This window comes from Hakea prostrata, chromosome 2 (genome assembly GCF_041222555.1).
Source record: "Hakea prostrata isolate BN-2017 chromosome 2, UWA_Hpros_2, whole genome shotgun sequence".
In the NCBI taxonomy this organism is placed as follows: domain Eukaryota; kingdom Viridiplantae; phylum Streptophyta; class Magnoliopsida; order Proteales; family Proteaceae; genus Hakea; species Hakea prostrata.
In genome coordinates, this window is record NC_142601.1 from 19,402,133 (window position 1) to 19,417,585 (window position 15,453).

Genomic DNA, 15,453 nt, shown 5'->3' on the forward strand with positions numbered 1-15,453 from the left:
CTTGGCAGCTTGATCAAATGTCTTGACCTCATCAACATGAGTCAAGAAGATCTTCATATGCTCCTAAGACTTAGGCAATGACCTGATGACTGCAAAGACTTGCTCCTCATCAGTCTTTTGGCGCCCACATGCTCAACTCACTAATCATGTTGGACATGATGGTTATATGCTGCCTCATAGTATGACCCTGGCGCATCTTATAACCATCAAATGTGAGTCTGAGCTGGCTACCTCTTGTGGTGGAAGTCCCTCCATCCTGAAACTTCATAGCCTCCCACAAAGACTTTGCAGTCCTATGCTTCTCTAACCGAAGCATCAGGTCATCCCTCATAGAGCTTAGGATAATAATCCTAGCTACCCAGTCTTTCCTCTTCTAGGCATTGTAAAGCTCAAGGTTCCTGCTATACTGTGCAGTGGTACCTTCCTCAGGTGGGGACATGGTCTAGTTTACGGTTTCCAGCATGTTCTATTCTTCTAGGAGATACTGCACCTTTCGGTGCCAAATGTCACGACCCCAGTTGTCACAGGCTTGGTGGGGCCCTCATTATGGACATTTAACTAGGGCACGTGACAGTTCATTCCTTAAAATAAACCTGTTTTTAACTACTAAAACCAGACTAAACATTCTTTAGAACAAACAAACAACCTGTCTGATAATTTGACTCATACACATATGTACACAGTCTAAAGTCCTGTTATACTTACATTTGACCTTACAACAGTGTTTAGTAAAGTACATACAATCTCAAAGAAATATATACATTCACAGTTCATTCAAACTAACATTAGTTGCAACAAAAAGAAAATGTTCCCATCTTCAACTTTAAAGGTACTGTCAAGTAGCAGCACCCTTGCCCTTATCGCATGTCTAAGGACCTGTCAACATTTTCAATAATGAGCTTTGCGGCCCAGTAAGCAATATAGACAACCATGTAAGTAAGTCAGGCAGTTCATCATGCATCAATAATCATATAACATCATACATTCCAATTTTTTTCCTTTCGTTTTCCTTTTCCATTATCCTTTTCCTGCTCATTTTTCCTTTTCTTTTCTTTTTCCTTTTTCCTTTTTCTTTTACTTGCATTTCAGTTATCTGACATTATAGTCTTGAGCCTAGGCAAATCCAGAGGATGCACATATCTCTTCACCACCGAAGTGGCTTCAGTCTCTTCACCACCGAAGTGGCTTCTGTCTCTTCACCACCGAAGTGGCTTCTGTCTCTTCACCACCGAAGTGGCTTCTAGGCACAAGGCCTTGTACACCTCGTGGATTGCCATCGGCACAGACTCAATCTTTTCACTTTTCAGTCTTGCTTCATGCCTTCCCATTTGGGTACATAAGCACCAGGACTTACAGAAGCCATTACATTCTATTCCTTTTTCTTTTACTCTTTTCATCTGCAATTCCAGTATTGCATTACCATACTCTGCCAATTTCAATATACATTTTTCATTTCAATCATCATTCAGTCTCATATGAGTAAAGCTGGACACAATTCCATACAATTCAATTATTTAAACATGAGAGCATGATATCATTCAATCTCATCTGAACACAGTTCATGTAGTTCCATCATTTAAATATGAGAGCATGATAATTTACATTTAACATGCATAATCATTCTTTCAAATGCATAATTAACTGTTCAAGAATGCTATCAACATTCCATTTCAAGCAGTTCAATCAAGTCATTGAGCTGTCATCCAATCCATGCATTTTCGCACAATACACATAAACATATATCATGCACTTTCCATAAATTGCATCAATGAATACATAAAATAGCTTTTATGTTATCATGTGCATGCTACATATCTATTAAAGGAAACACCCACTTATCATACATAGGTTGGTCAATATTACTTACCTGTCCTGGTTCCATGTGTGTGTGATTTGACCCTGATTCTGGTAAAACCGCTTTCCCTCCGGTATTCCGAACAATTACTGGCTATTTCGAAAGCGTAGGAACCAACGGTAGATTTTCCCCTTTTATTTTATTTTATTTTCTCTCTCCTACTTTCTCTCTCCTCCCCACGGTTTTCCTCTCTTCTTTCTTGTCTTCCTCTTCTCTCCCCACTCCTTCTCTCTCCTCTAGGCTTTCTCCTCTTTCCTTTTCTCTCTCTCTCTCTCTTCTCCACGTTCTCACCTGTTCCTCAACTTCACCTCACACACAACTCACCTCTCCCAACTCTCTCTCCTCTCTTTAATTGCTTCTTCTCTCTCTCTTAATCTTTCTTCTTCTTCTATTTGTCTTCTCTCCCCACGTTCCACTTCTTCTCTCACCTGCTACACTCTTCTCTTCTTAACCTTGCTACACTCTGATTTCTGAAATTCCCAACCCTTCTCTTTTCTTCTGCAACTTCTCTTTCTCTTTCTATTCTACGGTCTTCCTCTTCTCTCTCTTCTCCTTTCTTAAGTCGGTCCTCTTCATGAGTCGGTCCTCTTGAGTCGGTTGGGTAAATAATATAATATATATAATATATATAATAAATATAATATATATATATACATATAATACATATATAAATATTAAATGGCTAATGGGCTTTATTATGGGCTTGTGGGCCCGCTGTAATATCTTATGCAGGGCCCACTTTCAGGTGCTAATATTCATACCTCTAGGTCCAGAAATTTACGCTGATCATTTCCTCGCTTTCGGTTCAGTCTAATTCCACTGTTGTGGGACCCACAAACGATGTCTGACCTCGATCACAATGACATGTTCGCCCACAATAATAAAATAATACTAGAAAAAGATGCGGGGCATTACACCAAATGTCATATTACCTCTCATTCAGTTTATCTCCTTTCGCGAAGTTAGCAACAATGCTTTTGGTAGCAGCCATTTATTCTAGAGATATTACATACTAGGATGAGTTCAACTATTCTAGCATAAAACACAACTCAAGCAACAGCAAATCACACTAGCATAGTCAACCTATGGGTAAGCATTTAAACCAAAAGATATGTTAACAAACATTCAATCAAATTCTCATGCAAACCCACATAGACTTATACACTAGTTTCATTCTGTGCAAGAAACATGATTGATAGACCCATAATTAAAAACAATTTTAATAAAATAAAACATGCAATCATGTTAATGCTATGAGGTGGTTCACACATAACACTTCTACCTCATTAGCTCCCACTAGGCCCCATTAGGCCATCAATGCTCAAATATCACATAGATTGTGAGCCATTGATGTCCAGTAAATAGAAACACATTCAAAACTAAAAAAATTAGACGGATTTTGAGACGGCTCTCCGTCTGGGAATCAGTCTGGATTTTTGCAACCAGACGGTCGACCGTCTGGCCCAGACAGACGACCGTCTCCCAGATGGAAAATCCTTCTGGGTCACTGTGTACTGTCTAACAATAAACGGTTGTCCGTCTGGTCCACAGTGACCAAAAAAACAGCGTTTTTTCTAATTTTTTTTCATAAACGAAATTTTTCTTCAAAAAATGGTAAAACAAGTTTTTTCACCCAAAAAAGTCATCCAAAAACACATGGAAAAAAAACCAGCAATAAATTTTAAACAAAATTAATTATCATGGATAATCAATTCATGCAAAAATTTACCTCTCACTACCATGATTTGTTTGGTTTGCATATAATCTTTTATAGTTGAAATCATGTTTTTTTTTTTTTTTTTTTTTTTTTTTTTTTCATAAAGTTGATTTTGTAAGGCCTTTTTATTTTTATTTTTAATTAAAGAAATGATTCATTAAAAGTTAAAACTTAAATAGAGTTATACCATAAGATATTTTTTTTAAGCCATCCTCGTGCTTTAATTTACCTATATTTTATAAGGGTAAAATGTCATTCTAAATACTTTACCTATATTTTTAATTTGTGGGTTCCACATAATTTTGAGTCAGCTCTAAATACGATAAAATAATTTAGAGGTGTGACCCCAATGGGCTCCACTTGGGCCCATAGAATATGTGTGGTTCAATAGTGTCAATGTTCCCTGATGGGGAGATGATCCGACTCTCATCGTTTGCCCTTTGCCCCCCTCCATGTTGAATTCTGACTTGCCCTTAAGCACAAGACCATGTACACCTTTTAGATTGCTATCATTAACTTAGAGGTTTCAGCTGAATAAATAAACATCTTTTTACCAATAAAAGCTTTGTTTGGTTACATGAATCCAGAGATTTCAAATCTCTGGATTCATGAATCTGAGAATTATACCCGTTTGGTTGTAAAAATCTCTAGATTCATGAATTCTATAGATTCACCTTTTTACACTAAAAACGTGAATCTGTAGATTTATGGGTAAGGGGTGAAATCCAGAGATTTCAAAAAAGCTATACATTTGCATATTCAAAAAAATCACGTCGATCAAATAGTTTTTTAGGATGAATCCACAGATTTCATTCCACAACCAAATACTTAATTTAATAAATTATGACTCTATAGATTTGAAGTCTACAGATTTGAAATCTCTAGATATTTGAAATCTCCAGACTCATGTAACCAAACAAGGCCTTTATCCAATGTGGGAACATACTAATTTATTTATTTATTTATGCCTCTTTTTTTTATAATACCTATTGAATGGCCATATAATTAAGTTGACATTGTCTACAACTTGGTGGGGGGAGGGTGGTGGGGGTGTCACCTTAATTGACCGATGTGGAGTTTCTCCCCTGACTTTTTTGAATAAAAATAATATCTTTCCACTGAAAAGGAATAACCTATTAGATGATAAACATTAGCCAATGATGGATTAGTAAAGCAGTTAAAGGTTCTACCTTCCACGGGGAGGTCTTGGGTTCGCACCCATTCCGTGGCATTAATTTGAGGATGTAATCGTGATGCGCGCAAGCTGACCCGGATGAACCTCATAAAAAAATTACAAAAAAAATTAAAAATTAAAAAATAAAAAGTTAAATTTGGCCAAAAAAAAGATGATAAACATTAATTTCTACATGTGTAGATGTTCCCCCAAAAATGTTCCACATAAAATTGAACGGGTCTATATGAAAATTTCCCAATTTATATAGCCCCCAAAGCCTTTCATGTGTTATGTTCTAATGTGTTGTCAAGGGTTGTCAACTTGTGATCAATAAATTCCTTGGACTCCCAAATAAAAAGTGAGAGAATTTCTTATATTCTTCAACTTAACGAAACTTGATTTGATCTAATTTCAATAACGTGAGAGCCCAACAGGAAAATCTTCAGAGAAAGTTGATTGAAGATCACAGTTAGATTGACATTTGGACGAAGTGACCAATTCTATAAGAAAAAAGAAGAAAATAATATGATAATATTATATATGGCATTATATATACTTCAAATAACATGATAGAAAACCATAACATTGGAATTTTGCAAACAAATTACACATCTTCACTTGCTTCTTAATTTTGAGTCTTTGTCCAAACTATTCCATTCTCATTTATCCAATGGCATACTTCAATTAGGCCTGGCCCAAAACCTAGAAGCTTAAAAGAAAGATGGTTTGGATCCCAAGTCGACGTGTCACAGTGACAAGCCATGATTGCATGATTCACTTTCTTTCTAGAATATATGTCCACCGCATATATTTTTACTTTTTGAAAGATATGACAATAGTATACTTGAAATAAGAATGGTTGACTATGACATAAGACTGGTGGTTCAGAAAAGTTTCCATAAATGAGTTTAACATCTCCAATTGTTGCATTATCATAAGAACCTACTATGTTCTTAGTATTCCATATGCGCACATGGCACCCTAATTTCTTTACCACAAAATCGATAAGATCTTCGACAGAAGTCACACAGATGCATTGTTCGCCTTTGGTCGGGTTTCTATTACATATCTCAAGGGTGTCGTGTATGTATTTATCCATATCTGATTTATCAGCCACATCAAAAATTTTCTTTAGTTCCTCAACCCAAGCAAGGGAAAATGAGATTTTTGATGCAAGAGATCGTGGCAAGAATGATTTGTACGATATTGGATCCCTTAGGTCAGGGATAGATATGAAACTGCCATTTTTTACCATTGCTTTTCGAAAATATGGCAATCCACCTTGGCTGGCAATCGACAAGGGAGTTTTGTCTGGAAGGCCATCATATTTCTGCTTAGCTTCATTCCACTGGGCTATAGGTGGTAAGGTTGTGTCACCTACTTCCTTCCTCACCAATGCATTTGTAGAGCAAGCAACATTAGCTTGTTCACAAAATGAATGAAGATGAGAGCCCAAATCATTCTCCTCTAGAAGTTTCATAAACACCGATGTTTGATGAAGATTTAGCGGAGAAACCTTTTCCGTAAACCATCGTGGGGGTTGTGGAGAACAAATATGCTCTTCCCAATATCGTATTAATGCACTTTCAGCTTGAGAACCCTGCAATTTTATAAGTTAATAAGCAAATAAAAATAATAAAATAGAAAGAACTAATAAGCCTGTTTGAAATGAAATAAATAGAGGTAACATTTTCTTACACTAAAATATCCTACAACTAGGAATCCAAGCAATAGGATGGGATATGTCGTGGAGAATGTGAAAGAAAAATTAGAGTTCATGTCTTTGAAATGGGCTTGCTGCATGAAGTGGGGGTGGTTGAATATATAACGAGAGAAAATTAGGTATTATTGGCAGATAAGAATAATGAATATTTTATCCAATAATACTACTATTATAAAAGCACGAACTGAGGGAGGATTGCTACATTTCACTTCCCAAAACACCCCTACCTTCTAAAACTATTAAATCTTTAAATCATCAAAAAAAAATATCTAAAAATGTAATTTGTCAAATAACTATTCCACTAAAAGTAATTAAAACACTCCACTACTGATGGAGGATGGCTACATTTCACTTCCCAAATCACCCCTATCTTCTAAAACTACTAAACCTTTAAGTCATCAAAAAAAGAATATCCAAAAATGTAATTTGCCAAATAACCTTCTGCATTACATGAATTAAATTAATAAAGTGGCAATTAATACAAACAGCTAACTAAATCTTGTCCTGACAAATCCCCAAATCGTGATTTATCATAAATTAATTAAAAAAAATTAATGATTATGATTAGAAATAATAATATTAATGGCAAAAACTTAAACATATTTAAACATCCAACTAATAAAACTTAAAATTAAAATTGCTATTAATAGGAATGGAAACTTTATGAGAAAGTTTAGGGATTAAAAAATAAAATTAAATGAGTATGATTAGATATAATAAAATTGATAGTTGAAATTATAAATGAGATTTATATTTCCATTGATAGTTGAAATTCTATAATCGTAAATTAACATCTATCTACAGTTACACTACTCCACCACTGGTGGAAGATGGCTATATTTCACTTCCCAAAACACCCCTACCTTCTAAAACTACTAAATCTGTAAGTCATCAAAAAAGAATATCCAAAAATGTAATTTGCCAAATAACATTCTGCATTACATGAATTAAGTTAATAAAGTGATAATTAAAACAAACAGTTAACTAAATCATGTCTTGACACAACCCTAAATCGTGATTTATCATAAATTTATCATAAATTAATTTTAAAAAAATCAATGATTATGATTAGAAATAATAATATTAAGGGTGAATATCACTTACCTCCCCTCTTAGCTGGACAAATAGCATTTACACCCCCTCTTAGTTGGATAATATCACTTACCTCCCCTCTTACCTAGCAAGTATATCAAACACCTCCCCTCTGTTAACTTTATCGGTTAAATTTAACTTTTGCCGTTAAATATTTTTCTAAAATCCCAAACTACCCTTGACTAAAATATTTTTTATTTTAAACCCTAAATTACCATAATCACCCTAAAAGTTAAAATACTAAATTACCCTCAATTAAAATAATTATTAAAAACCAAAACTAAAACCCAAATTATCTTTAATTATTAAAAGCCCAACATGCCCTTTTTTATTTTTATTTTTATCAAACAATTAAAAAAACACGTACTACTCTCAAGTAAATTAAAAATGCAATTAAAAAAGAAAGGGTATCTTTATAAAATTAAACACGTACTACTATTTTGGGTTTTTTTAATTGTTTGATAATTTTTTTTAAAAAGGGCATGTTGGGCTTTTAATAACTAAAGATAATTTGGATTTTAGTTTTGATTTTTCATAATTATTTTAATTGAGGTAATTTAGTATTTTAACTTTTAGGGGTGATTACGGAAATTTATGATTTAAAATAAAAACATATTTTAAGTCAAGGGTAGTTTGGGATTTTAGAAAAATATTTAACGGCAAAAGTTAAATTTAACCTAGAAAGTTAAAAGAGGGGAGGTGTTTGATATATTTGTTAGGTAAGAGGGGAGGTGTTTGATATATTTGCTAGGTAAGAGGGGAGGTAAGTGATATTATCCAACTAAGAGGGGGTGTAAGTGCTATTTGTCCAGCTAAAAGGGGAGGTAAGTGATATTTACCCTAATATTAATGGCAGAAATTTAAACATATTTAAACATCCAACTAATAAAACTTAAAATTAAAGTTGCTATTAATAGGAATGGAAACTTTATGAGAAAGTTTAGAGATTCAAAAATAAAATTAAATGATTATGATTAGATATAATAAAATTGATAGTTGAAATTCTAAACGATATTTAAATTTCTATTGATAGTTGAAATTCTATAACCATAAATTAACATATATCTACGATTAAACTACTCCACTAAAAGTAGTTAAAACACTCCACTAAAAACAGTATCTACGGCAGTTTAACAACACACGACCTTCGATTAAACTACTCCACTAAAAGTAGTTAAAACACTCCACTAAAAACAGTATCTACGGCAGTTTAACAACACACGACCTTCTCTCGTCTTCAGCCTTAGCAAAAGCTTCCAACCTTTGGACAACCTTCTCTCCTCTTCACTGGCATCTGACAACCTTTGGACAACCTTCTCTCCTCTTCACTGGCATCCGACAATTTTCAAATTCTTCCTCTTGAGTTTTTCTGTGGAGCACAAGGATAGAGAGAAAATACAATTGCAGTTCTTGGAGGATATTGCAAAACAACTTCAAGAGATTACACAGCGAACTAGAAAAGTTATTTGGCAGGCTTGTTTACCCCCATTATCTTCAAAAGTATGTGGTTAAAATTTAAATTTGCACATTTTCTAAAACTTAGGTTTGTAGATAGATATTGAAACCGTCTAAGAACAGAACCTTCTGTTTCACACTGCTCCTTCCCTTGCTTCACAAATCTATAAGTTTCTCTTGAAAAATAGAAAAATGCAGTGTATACAACCAAACAATTATCATCTGCCAATTAGCATGTAGTAATAAGAACCTAAACAATCAAAATAAACTAAACGAAGAAACACCGAACCTGAAAATTAAGAGTCAAATGAATTCCGATTAACCAGGGAAATAATCTTCCAGACTCCAAATTACACAGTTACCACCTAAAAACAGAGAAAGAAAGATCCAAAAAGACAAAGCAGCAAGATGAAATAGAACCACGAAATGCAAAAGTTCCTTCAAGAATCAAAACTATAAATCTAACTTTAAACGAACACATGAGAATATGCTTGATCCTTTTAAGGATTTCTCCTTTGCCATTTTTTCTCCATAAACACTGTAGGTATTTCGCCAAAATAAAAGGGAAATAATACAATCGGTAAATTCAGGTGGAACTATGCAAGATCAAAGAGGACTATAGATTCAAAGTCTTCACCCAAGGCACCAAGTCCACGACTCCATTATCCGTTCAAATCTACAGCGACAATGAAATAGAAAAGATTTAGAGATACTATTCAAACCGTAATCTCTTATTTATTCTATGTTTCCATTGATAGGGACCACTTGGAATGTCTTAGAATCGGCTGGAAACTGATTGTTTCCACTCAACAAGCTAAAAAAAAGTGTCATTTCTGTCCAATACAATGGTATAATAAACTCGATTGAACGAAGCACTCAGAAATTTTACAATACAATGGTATAGTAAACTAGATCTTCGGCAAAAAAAAGTCTTAAGTGATGAAGACTTGAGAATTCCTGCAAACTCGCTTGTTTGCTGTCGCTCTCTTTTTCAATTCAGCTTTTCCACGCAAACCGCGATTTTTCCCTTTTATCATGTTTTATTAATGTTTATCTGAATTGTTTTTTAGAACTGTTTTATTTAAATTGCTATTAATAAGAATAGAAACTTTATGAAAAAAGTTTAGGGATTCAAAAATAAAATTAAATGATTATGATTAGATATAATAAAATTGATAGCTGAAATTCTAAACGAGTTTTAAATTTCCATTAATAGAATGAAATTGTAGGAAAAAGTTTAAGGATTAAAAAAAATCATTGATTATGATTAAATCTGATAAAATCAATGGCTGAATTCTAACGAGATTTAAATTGCTATTAGTAAAGTCAAATTTTAGGAGAAGAAAGAACAACTAAATTAAAAAAAAAATTATGCTTTATGAAAATAATACTAAGATAATCGTGAGAGAGAGAGAGAGAGAGAGGAATAATTTGAAAAAGAGAGTTACTGTAGAGAAGATTTCAATTCATGAGAGAATAAATAGGAATGAGAGAGAGAGAGAGGAATAATTTGAAAAAGAGAGTTACTAATAAATGTAGAGAAGATTTCAATTCATGAGAGAATAAATAGGAATGAAAATATGAGAGAGAATATAGGGAGAAATTTATGGATCGTGAGTTAGTGTTAAATTAGAATTTAACATTTTATTCCTTAAAATTAAAACTAGGGGTTTAATGATAATCTTTAGATTATGATTAAGAATGACATTTGTACCCATAAAGTGAGAAAAATTAGAAAAATATGTAGGAATTTTTAAATTTTCAAAAATCTAGGGGATAAACACTCAATTTATCATTAATTAAAAAAATCAATGATTATGATTAGAAATAATAATATCAATTGTAGAAATTTAAACATCCAACTAATAAAACTTAAAATTAAAATTGCTATTAATAGGAATGGAAGCTCTATGAGAAAGTTTAAAGATTCAAAAATAAAATAAAATGATTATGATTAAATATAATAAAGTTAATAGTTGAAATTCTAAACGAGATTTAAATTTCCATTAATAGGAATGAAATTGTAGGAAAAAATTTTAAAAGATTAAAAAAAATCAATGATTATGATTAGATCTGATAAAATCAATGGTTGAATTCTAACGAGATTTTTAAATTGCTACGAGTAGAGTCAAATTTTAGGAGAAAGAAAGAACAACTAAATAAAATTTTAAAAAAATTATGCTGGAATTAAGAAGCAACATAAAATGGATCATGAGTTAGTTTTTAATTAGAATTTAACATTTTATTCCTTAAAATTAAAAATAGGGGTTTAATAACCATTATTAGATTATGATTAAGGATGACATTTGTACCCATAAAGTGATAAAAATTAGGAAAATATGTAGGTATTTTTAAAATTTCAAAAAATCTAGGGGATAAACACTCAATTTACCATTAATTAATTAATTAATTAAAAAAATCAATAATTATGATTAGAAATGATAATATTAATTGCAGGAATTTAAACATCTAACTAATAAAACTTAAAATTAAAATTGCTATTAATAGGAATGGAAACTTTATGAGAAAGTTTAAGGATTCAAATAAACTTCATTGAAAATGGAGGACACACAACATGAACCCTGTGAATAAACAAAGAAAATATACAATCTTTTATAAATATATTTTTCCTTTATTTCTCATCGCTTACATACACACTGACCTATATAAAATCAAGAAAAAATAAGAGCATACAAAATATAATTACAAATTTAACCATTTTTCAATGCATAAAAAATATTTTGGTTAGTTACTGTGATGAATTAACTATTTAAAATCTCAATAAGAGCATTAACTGTTTCATCATAGGATTGATGCTCTTATTGAAATAAAAAATTTGAAAGAAAAAAAAAAAAAAGTCGTGAAATTGTGCCCCTGAACCTACTCTTGAATTCGTCTTTATAACTAATCCCCAAAAGCCAACCAATCGTATTTCTTTCCCATGAATTTGTCTCTTCACCATTCTCCAACATACATGCATTCATTGGTTAATGAGTATTTGTCATTGTCATATTTACCAAGGAAAAAAAAAAAGTATTTAATAAAACTCAACTCAAAGATAAAAAATTAAATTACAAAATAATAAAAAATCATATTAAAAAACATTTCACACGTGCACATGCACGTGTGTCATTACTAGTATTCTAGAAAAGCACATACTCATTACTCATGTAATTTCCCAACGTCTCCAATGGAAGAGTGAGAAAACAATGTCTCTTAAAAGTTGTGTTTGTATTTTTTTTTTTTTTTTAATCTTTTTTTATCACAATTTATCCTTAAATTAAGTAGACTTCATGATACAGATGAGTTTGATTGGACCGGACAGATACAAACTAACAAGGTTTAACACGGGCCCAACCAAGTCTTGGTTGGACCACTGGTGAACCAAGTCATGACTTGTGCATTAAGTAACATTTGCAAGTGGAGTTTAATCTCGATTGGATTATGAATGAATCTCGATTGGATATATGTGTGGAATCATATTGTGATGTGTTTGCCTAGGTTGTGGTTGTGGAATGAGGAATGCTTTTTTGGAGTTTCTGTCATTAAACACCAGTGGAAGTGGTATGGGATGCATTGTGCCCCTTGGCGCTTTCCGTAACTACTGGTTGACATACCTAGATTTTGTCTAAAAGTGTTTGGCTAGGAAATCCTGTCATATCCAACCCTATTGGAAGAGGTATTGAAGCTAAGTGACCCGTGACAACAATGGGGATTTGTGGGCGCTCAAGATCAGTAACCAACCGGTAAGAGGACACAAATTACATTGTGAGTGCCATTTATTGGTAGGGTCGCACATAATAAACTTGGGCTCGTGGGCGCCCAAGAATGCTAGAAGCATGAGAGGACACGAGAACTTATCATTTCTTATATGTGGATGCACAATAGGGTTTCCAGTTAAACCAACATCAGTTGCAACAAAAAGAAAATGAATTGCCATCTTCAATTTTAAAAGTACTATTAAGTGATAGCACCCCCGCCCTTGTCACATATCTGAGGAACTTGTCAACATTTACAATAGTGAGCTTTGCGGCCTAGTAAGCAATATAGACAACCATGTAAGTAAGTCATGCAATTAATCATGCATCAATTATCACATCAAAGACATATAACATTATGCATTTCAATTTTCCTTTCGTTTATTTTCGTTTCTTTTATCTGACATTATAGTCTTGAGCCTAAACAAATCCAGAGGATATACATTTCTTTTCACCACCGAGGTGGCTTCTAGGCACAAGGCCTTGTACACCTCATGGATTGCCATTGGCACAGACTCAATCTTTCCACTTTTCAGTCTTGTTTCATGCCCTCCCATTTAGGTACATTAAGTACCAAGAATTACAGAAACCATTACATTTCATTTTTTTTTTTTTTACTCTTTTTATATTCAATTCAGTATTGTGTTACCATGCTCTGTCGATTTTGATGTACCTTTTGTATTTCAATCATCATTTAGTCTCGTCTGAATAAAACTAGACACCCAGTCATACAATCCAATCCTTTAAACATGAGAGCATGATAATTCTACATTTAAAATGCATAAACATCATTTCAAATTCATGATTAACAGTTCAAGAACACTATCAGTATTCCAATTTAATTAATCAAGTCATTATACTGTCATCCAATCTCATGCATTTTTGTTCAATACACAAAGACATATATCATGCACTTTCCATAAATTGCATCAACAAATAAACAAAATAGATTTTATGTTATCATGTGAATTCTACATGTCTACTAAAGGGAATCACCCCTTAACATATATAGGTTGATTAATATCACTTACATGTTCCTGTTTCATGTGTGTGTGTGTCTTGACCCTGGTTCTGTTGAAATCCGCTCTCCCTCCTATATCCTGAACTATTAACGACTATTTCGAATATGGGGGAGCCAACAGAAGATTTTCCCCCTTTTATTTTTTTCTCTCTCCTCCTTTCTCTTCTCTCTCCTCCCCATGGTCTTCCTCTCTCTCCTCTCTTGTCTTCTTCTTCTCTCTCCTCTCCTCTCCACTCTTTCTCTCTCCTCTAGGCCTTTAATGGCTTCCCTTTACTTTCCCTATTTCTCTTTGATTTTGCATTCATCACTTCTATTGCCAACAAGCACAAGTCGCTTTTAATCCTCCATAAACCCTCTCTCTCTTCTCCTTAATTATGCTGCAACATATGCACTTTTGTTTCTCTTCTCTTCCACTTTCTCCTCTTTCTCTATGTTATTTCTCTTGCTTCTCTTTCCTCCTCCACTTTCTTCTCTCTCTCCGTACTTTTCTCTTTCACTTCTCCTCTCTCTCCTCTCTACCTCTCTCTTATTGCCACTTTAATGGCTTCCTCTCATCCTCTCTTAACTTCTCCACTCATTTATGTTTCCACGCATACTCTCTTTGTCTTGTTTACTTTATCACCTTAAGTATATACAAAGCATGATATCTATATGAACTTAATCACCACCTTACTACTTCTTAAACCACCTCTTCCTCCTCTTTCCATTTGGGTTTCTTATCTTAATACGGTAGTATGGGTAACACCTCATGCTACCCTTGTTTAAAAGCTCCCACATAGGTGGGATGAAGAGTGGGAGGTGTCACCTCCTCCCTCTCTCACTCTCCTAATCCTCTTACGTGTGCTGTGATGAATCATATATATATATATATATATATATATATATATATATATATATATATATATATATATATGATACCAGGATTGGGGAGGTGAACGAAGAATCACATGAGAAAGTGAAACTTTGCTCACATGGCCAGTTTTTTGCGTGAGTGGTGGCGTACTTGGAAATTTTTACAAAGATTTACAAGAAAGTGATTAAGAAAATATTAAAGAATAAACACATGCTAATTAAATGCTAAACTATATGCATGCTATGCAAAAAGTTATAGAGGGCCTAGGAGATGGTAGAGACACAATTGTAGGCATGCCATTTCAAATCCTTCCTCTATGAAATTAAGGAAAAAAATAGAAAAATAGGCCAATGATCTTGCATTTTTACCGCGCTTGGGTTCCCTTTCGGGTTCTTGAAAAGATTAAAAGAAAATTAGTAAGAAAGAAATGAAGCACTCACCATAAGAAAGCTTATTTTATTTCTTTAAAGAAAATTACAAAAATGGCACTTAGTACAAGAGAACATCATCACTTTAGGGGAGCAAGAGAGGAGAGCAAGAAGGGAATAGCACTTCACGTAAGGGTGCCTCTTCTTTACTAGTCACTCCTATTTATACGCAAAGTGAGGTCACTATGCCCTATTAAACTTGTCAAAATTAAAAACAAAGTACTCATCTACTATTACACTTGCCTACCATCTAAACAAAGTAAAGATAAAAGACTAAGGTACATTTTTTTAGGATAACATAATACCCTTAGCCTTTTTAACTATTTACATCTTTGTCCTCTGAGGTGTCACTTCAATTATTTAAAGAAATGCTCCCA